This window comes from Pelobates fuscus, chromosome 9, assembly GCF_036172605.1.
Source record: "Pelobates fuscus isolate aPelFus1 chromosome 9, aPelFus1.pri, whole genome shotgun sequence".
NCBI classification, from domain to species: domain Eukaryota; kingdom Metazoa; phylum Chordata; class Amphibia; order Anura; family Pelobatidae; genus Pelobates; species Pelobates fuscus.
In genome coordinates, this window is record NC_086325.1 from 165,339,989 (window position 1) to 165,351,497 (window position 11,509).

Sequence of the window (11,509 nt, forward strand, 5' to 3'; positions counted from 1 at the left end):
TTTTAAAGGATAACGGTCTCCTTAGCACTATTTTTTAATATAATGATCCTTCCATCACGTTTTGTAAGGAAAAAGATTCTGTTAAATGAAGTATATGTAAAAAAAAAAATAAAATAAAAAAAAAAATTAACTAATTCCTACCTTTTAGTATACGACCAGATCTTTCAGATATATACATACACCTTGGGTCAGACATTGTTTGAAAACCAACAATTAGTCTCTCTGGTCCTCCTTGCCCAGCGCAGTCACATCATCCGACCCAATAACTGTATATGTAAATGTATAAGCACCAAAGCAACTTTAATGCATTTGATAGATTTTGGTCTCCTTAATATGCTGTATTTTTTGCATGCTCAGTCCTTTTTAGTTTTTGGGCCAAAAAAGTTTTTCAGAATAATAAATAAGCCTGCCTCCTTAACCAGACCCCATAATATCGTATAGAGTTCTTTTGCAAAGGTATGTACACAATTTCAGCCCTAACACCACTGAGTGAGCCGCTTTTAATTCACAACCTGGTTGCAGACCGTACGAGAAACAAAACCAGGCAGTTAAATCCTTACTATATGTCTTCCTGGGTGTCCTCCCCTTATAATGCAGGTTGTTCAGATCATTCAGTTCTGTCTGGGCTGAGCTGTGTACGTACATTGTTAAGGAAGTATTTTTCTGGAGTGAGGGGGCGTGTCTAAAGAGGCAGGCTCTTGGTGCAGCATTCTGCAAAACATTTATTTATTTTATGCAAAAACTCTAATGATTTGAGCATGCAAAAATGCAGCATATTAATGAAGTCTTTCTAGTGCATTTAAAGGACCACTATAGTGCCCTGTGGGTGCCCCCACCCTCAGGGTCCCCCTCCCGCCCCGGTTCAATCAGACAGCCACTAGAGGATTTGGGGGAAGGCTTAACCCATTTATAAACATAGCAGTTTCTCTGAAACTGCTATATTTATAAAAAAAAAAAAAATTGGGTTTAACTCTAGCTGGACCTGGCACCCAGACCACTTCATTAAACTGAAGTGGTCCTTTAAGTAGTATTGGTGCCCAAAGTGTCCCTTTAATGTTCTTTAATTTTTTCTTGCAAAACTTGATTGGTCACTGAGAGAGAGCAAATAGGTGGTTATAGAAATAGAATTAAATTGATAAGTATGTGTTCTTAATCTGACAAGTATACCACAGTCCCTTGATGGGATATAAAGTCTGTGTTATGTTCCCTTAGCAGTATGAGGAAAAATAAAACCGATTGATTCTAATCATGGAAATAAAATTTCAGAGCAATGTTTTTTTTATATTTTACAATGCCTGTAGGTTCCTCATTTTATGGAACCCATTTTTTTTTTTTTTTTTTTAGAATATATTTTGCAGGTGATTTTATTTAAAAATATATCTTGGCCAGTCAGGAGCCCATCTCTCCAGAGTCTAATCAAGTGGGGACTTGTTAAACCCAACTCTGCAAAGGGTAAACTATGGGGGGTGATTGATTAGCAAGTTTTAAAGGTCTCAGTGCACAGCCTCAGTTCTGCTCAGAGCGGAGGATTTTTTTTAAAAGTTGGTTTCCTGCTTATGAAAGCAGTAAACCATAGTACAACTTCTTGAAACATTTGTTCTGCTTATTTAATAGAAGGCAATTTAACCCCTTAAGGACACATGACGTGTGTGACACGTCATGATTCCCTTTTATTCCAGAAGTTTGGTCCTTAAGGGGTTAAAATGGATTTGGAACGTAGGACACAGGGTTAATATGAAGAATGCTGCAAAACAGATTAAACAAAATCTATAAAATGTATAAACGCGGGTGCTGACATGTTGCATTTAGTCCATTTCCTGACTTTAAATGTTTGCGTTCTAGGTTGTGGCTTTTTGCACATAAAGATATATCCACAATCCGATAAAGTGACATATCATTAAATTTAATTTAACTGCTTAGTGCACAAAAATGTATATTGTGTAACTTTGGAAACCTCGACTTATTTTCTATAATTTAAAATATTCCAAAGTACATCTGTCACATTTTAAATAAAAATAAATGAAATAAAACAAAAATACATGTACAGTCAAAGGAAATCTAGCTACCACTTCCTGCTTAAGCAAAGCTCTCGTCACAACTGAGAAGTGTGTGTGTGTGTATATATATATTCTGCCTGACTGCTCTCACACAAGACTATTACAACTCAAGGCCTACGCGTTTCACATTGTATTCCCAATGCACTCCGCTCCTGTTAGCTCTCTTGCGTGGCCAGAACATTGGCTGAGATTGTCAGCTGATCACTCTCAGCCGCTAAGCCCTGCACCTGCTTTTCCCTTTTTTTTTTCTTTTTATAATTCTGACAACATTTATTGTTTCTTATTGAGGGATAGTTTATAAGCCCCTGGAAATGTGGTATCCTGTATCATTCAGTCACTTGATATTTTTGCTGGAGGTCAGATTTCTAGGTACTTTATGTGTAGATTAACAATCCGATAAAAACAGAATGTTGGCTGACCATGAATTCTACAGTATTTGTGATTTACAGATAGTTTGCTTGATTCGATTCCGACCACCGGTGTGCGCCAAATGAACTGTCAGAGCCTGCGGGGCTTGATTACCCACAATAACATGTATTGTGTGTCAACATTCTTTGTGTATCTATTTGAAGTCTAAACATGCTGATATATACACACCCAAATGTGGGAACTAACTTTGGAAAAAAAACCAAATGGTTTAATAATACTCGTAGGCCTATTCTCTGAGTAATTCTAGCACACTTCTTAATGTAAAGAAGAGAAGTTACGGGACGTCACCTTTTCATGGTGACCATATTTTTACTTTGTGTGTGGGTGACTTCTCGTTAACTCACTCAGAATTGCCGTTGTATGTTGGTATAAATGATTCAGCCTTCACACCAAGTACTGCTGTGTAGAATACTATGTTTAATTTGTATCTCATTTACCTGCACTGCGGGAGATGCAAATATTTGTCAACGTTCGACTATTACCTAGTCGTACCAGTTTAACCAGCTCTGTGCTTAGTGCAGTACACACCAGAAAGGCTCAATTTACGAGCTCTGAAAAAGCAAATAAAATGTTGAAATTCACCCAGTGTTTATCTCTGCCCTGGTACTGTGCGCCGCCATCTTGGCTCTCTGTCAACGATTGTGTAAGCTCTGCCCTTTGTCTGCATAAAGAGAGGAACAATGTTTCTAGTTACCCTTCTTCAGTGCAGTGGACTATTCACGGCTGAATTATCAATATATGTAAACTCGTTTCACAGGTGACATTGCAATCTATAATTCAATAGTCTAATTTTTAGAGAAGTGACGGTAACTCTTTATCAAGTTGCTCCTCTATCCTAGTGCAAACTGTGTTTGTTTTTAGAATTTCGACATGCTACTGGTGCCTGCGGAGGTTAACCTCCGCATTCCTGTTTGGGGCAGTTGCAGGTAGATCGAAACTTATACCTGTTTTTCCTGCTTGAACACATTTGTGCCCTTCCTTGAATATCTCGCCAGCTGTGGTTGGCATCCATGCAATCCTGGACATTTAAACCTTCTGATTGGCAATTCGTTCACCTTTATGGTATTAATAAGCTGCAGGATGGTAATCGGTAGATCACGGCTTGATTATTGTTCGTTCAAAGGGGAAGCACTTTTCATGTACTTCCCAACAGAACAAAGAAATGATTTATACCTTGGTAAATGATTTATATCTGGCAGGAATACCATGAACCGTGTGTAAAGATTTATACCCGCTTAGTGATAAAACTAAACGAATCCGTCTGAGCTTCTTGGAAGAGTTGTTTAATCCGTGACTTGCATATCTAGTATTTTGTACTTTAAACCTTCAGAAATAGACCAATTTTGCATAATAAGTTCTATATAAATTGATCGCTTTTTTTTTCTTTAACCCCTTAAGGACACATGACATGTGGGACATGTCATGATTCCCTTTTATTCCAGAAGTTTGGTCCTTAAGGGGTTAAATCTGTTTGCAGTAGCTTTATTTGCTAGCGCTGTGTTGGCAGACTTCTTTTTTTTTTTTTTTTTTTTGAGATTTTTATTTGCTTGTTCTGTTAAACATTGTGATGAAATAACCTACGACTCCTCCTTTCCTGATTGGTTGTTTCTATTAACTGCATTTTTTAAATATCGTGTTCGCGTGTTTCCAAGCTTTAACTCTGTAAAAGGATCAGTGATTAAGCAGGACGTGTTTCTGCACGCTGGTTTAAATGTAAACAAGAGTTTAAATGCGTTATAAAACATGTAATAACAAAGTTACTTGTATCTATAGACTGTAAGCTCGTTTGAGCAGGGTCCTCTTCAACCTATCGTTCCTGTAAGTTTTCCTATAATTGTCCTATTTATAGTTACATTCCCCCTCTCATAATATTGTAAAGCGCTACGGAATCTGTTGGCGCTATATAAATGGCAATAATAATATTTGACGTACCTGTGTTTGCTGAAAACAAACTGTATATTGCTGTGGTTTACATTCAGCAGACAGCAATGTTTTCGCCCAGGTATGAGGACAAGGAATGAACACGACAGACATACAAGCTTGGAGGGCAGTACTCGTCCACACAAGTGTATGGCAGAATACTGCTCCCGATTTACTGGGAAATGACACAGATCTTATATCCCATTCTGTACATATCCAAAAAGGGGTTGTCTTCACACAGTACAATAGATTTTACATGCAGTCATGTCCCGTCAAATGCATCTTCAAAGAACTTAAAGCACAGCTGACATTAGCTGGTCAAAAGATGTTACTGGATTAAACCAACACATTCCAACGGACACGGTGTTAACAGGATACAACTAGAAGATACAAATCCGGATCAAAGGCTGTTTTAATAGAGCACCCTGACATTACTGTGTATTGTGACACGGTGCTCATTACCCTATATCACAAACTATATTTGCAGTTGCTGTGATGAGTTATCCTCTCCCCTTATTCTGGACCCCCATTTATGAAGTTCTAGGATAGCTAGTTCAGCAATTCTAGTGCTGGCGCGCTAACAAACTATCAGTTGGCAAATTTCTATATTCCTTCCTATTGATCACTTTCTTAAAATTTGTATCCTGTAAGAACTATTACTCTTAATCGCACAACCACAAAGGATTAAAACTTTTTTCCCTCCACTCACAATTAGTCAGTTTTCCTGGCACTGCAGGTCCCCTCTCCCTCCCACACCCCATCCCAAGTTGGGATGTATCCAGCGTCCATGTCCCTCGGCGCTGGGTCAAGGTCTGCCCACACACCTCCCCCGCCGACGGCATCCGGCGGGGGAGTCCTATTGCGCGGCCGCTGGTGGGGGAGACCCAATGCGCATGCACGCGCATTAGACCTCCCCATGGGAAAGCATTGAAAAATGCTTTCAATGCTTTCCTATGGTGATTTTCAGCGACGCTGGAGGTCCTCAAATAGCGTGCGGACGTCCAGCGACGCAATAGCACACTTTTCGTATGCTATAATCATGGAAGTGGCTGTCTAGTAGACCGCCACTATAGGAGGAGTTACCCTGCAAGGTTAATATTGCAGTTTATGAAAACTGCAATAATTACACTTGCAGGGTTAAGGGTAGTGGGAGTTGGCACCCAGAACACTCCAATGGGCAGAAGTGGTCTGGGTGCCTGGAGTGTCCCTTTAAAGATCTATTCTTTAGAATCTGATTCTAGACAGGAATACTGAGTACTTATGGAATACCTAGGGCACTTGCCAAATTCTTCACATGCAAAAATGTTTGCTTACAGTGTAGATTAAAGGATTACTCAAAGCAACATGACCACTTCAGTTGTTTGAAGTGATCATGGTACCTGGAGTATGTAAGTACAGTTTTTCGCATGAAACACTCCACGTACATTTAACCAGTTTACTGCAGCGTTGTAACTCCACCTCCCCCCGCGTCATTGGGGTGTCACTCGCCGACTTGCTAATGTCAATTCATTGATTCAGATGGTCCGGCTGAATGGTGAATGGTTCGGCCTCTGGTTTCTGCACATTTGCAGGAGCCAGAATTGTGTTGTCGGCACTGGGAGATCCCTTAGAGCTTGACGGGGCCCAGGTACGAGGGCAAGCCATTGGTAAACTGTGGTCCCACTTACCGGGGAGATCGGATCAGTGTGCTCCTGGCATCATCCTAACTACAGCATCATAAGCACAACTAGAGGTAATATCATGACATCTAGTGGAGCCGTAGCAATTGAACCACTGAAGGATTGTCCCTTGGAAGCTGTAGAGTCGACCCAGGCTAACTGGTACAGTTAATACAGCGCAACATATCTCTTACTCCAAGTGACAGGATCTGTTCAAAAGTCCATAGACCTTGGAGAACCCCACGACAGCACCAGTTTGGTGGTAGAATTCACAAAGCAAGTCTCAAGCCTCATTGGCTGCGGTGAGGGGTAACTTGAATACAGATTTTTTAAAAAAAAGTATTGCTGACCACTTTCCAGGATTTGTACCTACCCATCATTATCCCTTGGAGAAAGTTACAGCATTACTTCAGATGTGTTAAATTTATAATATATATCACGAGCGAATAAACGCAGCAAGAAATGCATCATGGGTAACGGTTGGGAACCTGTTGGTCTTGCTTTTTTAACTATTGTGCCAGAACCTTTTGATGTGAGCTACCTTTTGAAATATATATTTACATTGAATTAATAATTGCCTTATTTTAAAACTTAAACTGTATGTGATTTCTGTTCATGTAAAAATGTGTTATGGCCTGTAAGGAGGGTTTTCGTTGCCGCTGCACAACCAATAGCTAACTAAAAGTTGCCTTCTTGTAGCCTCCTGTTCCCAAAATAAAACTTTTTGTTAATGTTGATAGATCATGTGCCTGGTAAGGCACAGCCTGGCATATGATGGGAACGACTTCCCATGATGCCATGTGCACAAAACCTCGTAGGTGGAGTCTTGGACACACGTGAGGTAGTCACAGTATATGAATTTGACCAATGAACATGTTGTGGCCTGTTTTTGGCTGTAAGTGTATTTCATAATTACTCCACTTTGCACATCACACCAGTAAATGGTTTTCCTTTAACCAAATCCCAGTCACTTTAAAAATGTTGCTTCCTGTTTTTTGCACGAATGTGTTAATAGTGCTTAGACGCTTAGAATGAGTGCAATGACCTCCTCTGCTCCATATAGAACTAAAATGGCTAGAACCTCCTTTTGAGGTTAATCTTTGACTGACAAACCTGCTTTGCATTGCTCATTATATTATGTATATAATCTAAAGGAACACTATGGGGTCAGGGATAATAACCTTTATTCTTGACCCAGTAGTGTTAACCCCCTCCCCCCCCCCCCCCCAAAAAAAAGTAATTGCTTACCTTATTTCCACTCTGACAATGCTTGTTCCGCTCCAAACTGCCTCCTTTGCTGACATAGTCAGAATTGATGATTTCAGCCAATGCAATGCTTTCCCATAGGAACAGCATTGGATTGGCTGAGATTGTCAAGGGGGTGGGGCCAAACACCAGCCTGGCCAATTCGCATCTCCTCATAGATGCATTTAATCAATGCATCTCTATTAGGAAACGTCAGTGTCTCCATGCAGTGGGTCGAGACGCTGAATGGCAGTCAGTGTGCAGCACTGCCCCAGGAAGCACCTCTAGTAGCCATCTGAGGAGTGGCTGTAATGTAAACAATGCATTTTCTCCAAGACAAACCGTGTTTACAACAAAAATCCTGCATGGAATGGTTATACTCTCCAGAACAAATGCATTAATCCGGTGACTGTAGTGTCCATTTAACACTGATTGAATCAGTTATTTTTCACCCAAGCATGTGGAACTTTCGAACAGAAGATGTCCGTGGAATTATCTATATTTATTACTGAGATAAATTCTGTAGAAGATACGAGAAATAATGAGTTTCTCCGCTTGTTGGTGGAGATCTAAAGATAGAAAAAAAAACAGAAATAAACCCTATATTGTTTGAAATGTCATGACCATACCACAGGTGACATTTTGTTTGAATATTTTTCTTATATATCACGCAGAGCAGTTGAATACACCCTAATAAGGATTGCATCTGAACGGTAACTCTGTGTTTATAAGGTGGGGCTGAGAGTACAGGGAATAAAGTGCAAGATTGCAAGACCTGTTGCATATAGTACCCACATGTTATTACTTCGTCGGCCGTGCTTTTCCCACTTCAGTAAGTGGTCACAGTTTCTCATCTGGTTTGTGGAGTCGACCTGTTAGAAATGTTTAACTCCACACTTCAGGAGTGATAGGAGGAGCTCCCGCCTCGCAGATTTTAAGGCTCTCAGTACTGATTGGTGCAGGTATTGGGGGACTGCTGAGGTTCCTGCCCTCGCACACAGAACTCCCTCGTCCACTCCCTCCCTGGCTCATACTGCGCATGCACCCTGAGCCAATGAGACCGGTCCAGTGAAATGCTTTACTGTGACATCAGAGATGGAGGGAGTGAAGCAGCGTGATGTCAGACGGGCTGTGCCATTTGGTTATCTGTCAGTTATGTCTCTGTTACAGAGCATTTTTCGTAAAAAAAAAAAAGGGGGGTGCTCGGTTAGGCATTTTAAAATAAAATAAAGGACTCCAAAAAAAAGGGTTGATGTAACCCTACAATGATATTAGCTGAGCATTTCTGCAAAAATAAGAAAAGCATGGCATGTAATAGAGCAGTAAAGGGTGATTTATTTGCAGATAGTACTCCTTTAACACCTGTGACCTGCGTTATACTAATCTGTGAGATCAAACTGCAACTGACAGTTAACTTCAATATAAATATAATATAAAGCGAAACCGCCATCTGCTTCATGGGAAACGGTTTGGCCTCACCTTGCACTCCCAGAACCAACAATACAGGAGCTCTGCATTTAACATCCTGCACCAACTCCCAGGCCTCACCTTACACTCCCAGAACCATCAGTAAAGGAGCTCTGCATTTTTCCTCCACCCACGTTACCCCTAAATATGTAGCCTGCTCCTCCAGCTGTTTGAGATTCTCACTCAATTACCTCTCCATTCCCTTTATATTCTACCAATAGCTGGAACTCTCTGTTAACTTCTTTTAGCCATCACTTCCAAACTTCCCCTGCTCCCTCTTGTCTCAAATCCCCACGGTATCCTTTAGATTGAGGGCTCACTGGCAATCTAGCTAAGCGCTTTGTGTAAAGAGCTCCAATGGCTAGATAGCTTACGGTCCGGACCCTCTCTACCTTTTGTATTAGTCTGTGTATGTTGTACGTCCTCCACTAATTGTACAGCGCTACGGAATCTGTTTGCGCTTTATAAATACCATTAGTAAGAAAATTAAAACACTGCATTGTGTAGCTAGCCATAATTTATTCAGGTAAAGGCACAAACTGGCAAAAGTATGGTACAAAATAGAAATAATGTGCACTGTGTCAAAATTATATAAAGTGCAATAGAATTGTAAAGTGCTCTATTCACAACAAAGTGCAACCCAAAATCTGTGCAATGTGAGCGATTTCGTTTACACAACACTATAAACACGGACTATATACGTGTCCTGTAAGGTCTTTCAATATGTCCTATAAAAGGAAAGGGGGGGGGGAAATAGTGTAATACTGTAAACCTAGGTAAGTATATGGGTGAAACCACTCGCAAGCATAGAGCAGTAAGTGGACAAAACATGAAGGTTCCAATACTCCACTGATCTTATGGGATCCGTATATGTAGTGATCTAAGCAGAGATGTGAAGAAATAAATGAAATTCAAACTTGATAATGCCGATAAAAACAGATAAGTTCACCCCCTTTATAATGGACTCTTTCCAAGTTAAGTCAATCTGTCCTTTTGATTCTTCAGTCTGGTACGAACTATTTGAGCTCTAGGAGGCGGGGCTTGACGTACTACGTCGGCAGTGGCATAACGCGTTTTGCCGTGGATGGCTTCTTCAGATCTGAACTATAGTGAATTTAAATCCGAATTGTAATATATAGGATTTGGACCTCTTGTGTTCTGCCGCTGGCTGGCAGTATAGTGGGTTTTTGAGCCTCTGTGCTATTCCAAGGGTTAAGGATAAGACTCAGTCCTTTATTTAGCTATCCTATGTTTCTCGGTAATGAGAGGGCCTCCTTTCACAGGAAGGATATATTGGTCACTTCTGCTCTAGCCGTAGGAAACAATTTTTAGGCCAAAAATAACGTTGCCGGAAATAGCTAGAATAAGTGAAATTTAACATTTTGCACTTTTCACTAAATATTCCCTTCTGTGCAATTTTCAGCTTGGCAAATAAACTCCTGGTTTCTGCTGTCTTTTAACCCAGAGAGCTTACATTCTGACTATGATTGTTAAAGCATCACTGTCACCCCCCATCCCATCCACCCATGAAAAGTGAATGTCATATGGATAGAATATTTAAAAAATACTTATACCGTTAGAATTTCACCGAAACGTTGACCCAGTCAAGAGATATATACGGAGACTCCCGTGACTACTACAGGGAATTGGCTCTGTCTATGGAGGATTTTGCGGGACCAAAGACTAGACCCCCAGTGGTTATTTGACTGTGGGGGGTCTCTGCGAATTCTGCAAAGTTGTCCAACGGGGACCATGACGCTTTAAATCACTTTGTTTATGCACCACTAGCCACCACTCCCCTGGCTAAGACTCTCAGCCTCCCTATACATTTCTTGTGAAGAGTGATCTAAATTTTAAAATTCCTTTACTGCAGTCTTTCTTCAGATTTTTTTTTTTTATTATCTCCTGCTCTGTTAATTGCCTGCAACAGCTGTGTGGGTGTGTGGGTGTGTGTGTAAGTTCAGTTAACAGATCAGGAGTTAAAGGACAACTTTAGACACTATATAACCCTTAGGTACCCCCCACCCTCAGGGTCCCCTCCATCTGGGCTGAAGGGGTTAAACCCCTTCTGCCACTAACCTTTATCCAGTGCCGGGCTCCCTCGGCGCTGGTGACCTCTCCTCCCCATCCGACGTCAGCTCCAAAGTGATGCCGAATGCGCATGCGTGGCAAGAGCTGTGCACGCATTCAAACCGCCCATAGGAAAGCATTACTCAATGCTTTCCTTTGCACGTTCTGCGTGCTGGATGTGATTTTCGCATTGAGCGTCGCGGAAGCGCCTCTAGCGGCTGTCAGGAAGACAGTTTATCTGAAACTGCCATGTTTACAGCTGCAGGGTTAAAACCTGGGGAATCTGGCACCCAGACCACCTCATTGAGCTGAAGTGGTCTGTGTTACTATGGTGGTCCTTTAAGACTTTGTAAAGTGAAATAACTGTGCTGTAAGATGTGATTGAAAATGAAACCATTTTTTTTCATGATGACTGAAACAGAAACAAATGTGGTTTAACTCCTAAATGGCAGATAACTGAGCAGTGAGACTGCAGGGGCATGATCTGTACTCCAACACTGCTTCATTAAGCTAAGGTAGTTTTGGTGCCTATAGTGTCCCTTTAATGCAAGTTAGAGGGGAGTTTCACTATTTTATTCAGTGATGTTATTCCAGGGAAAGGACGGTTGGTTCCCTTTAATGCTTATTTGTCCGCCCATGATCCTACAATTGTTTCTTGTGCTT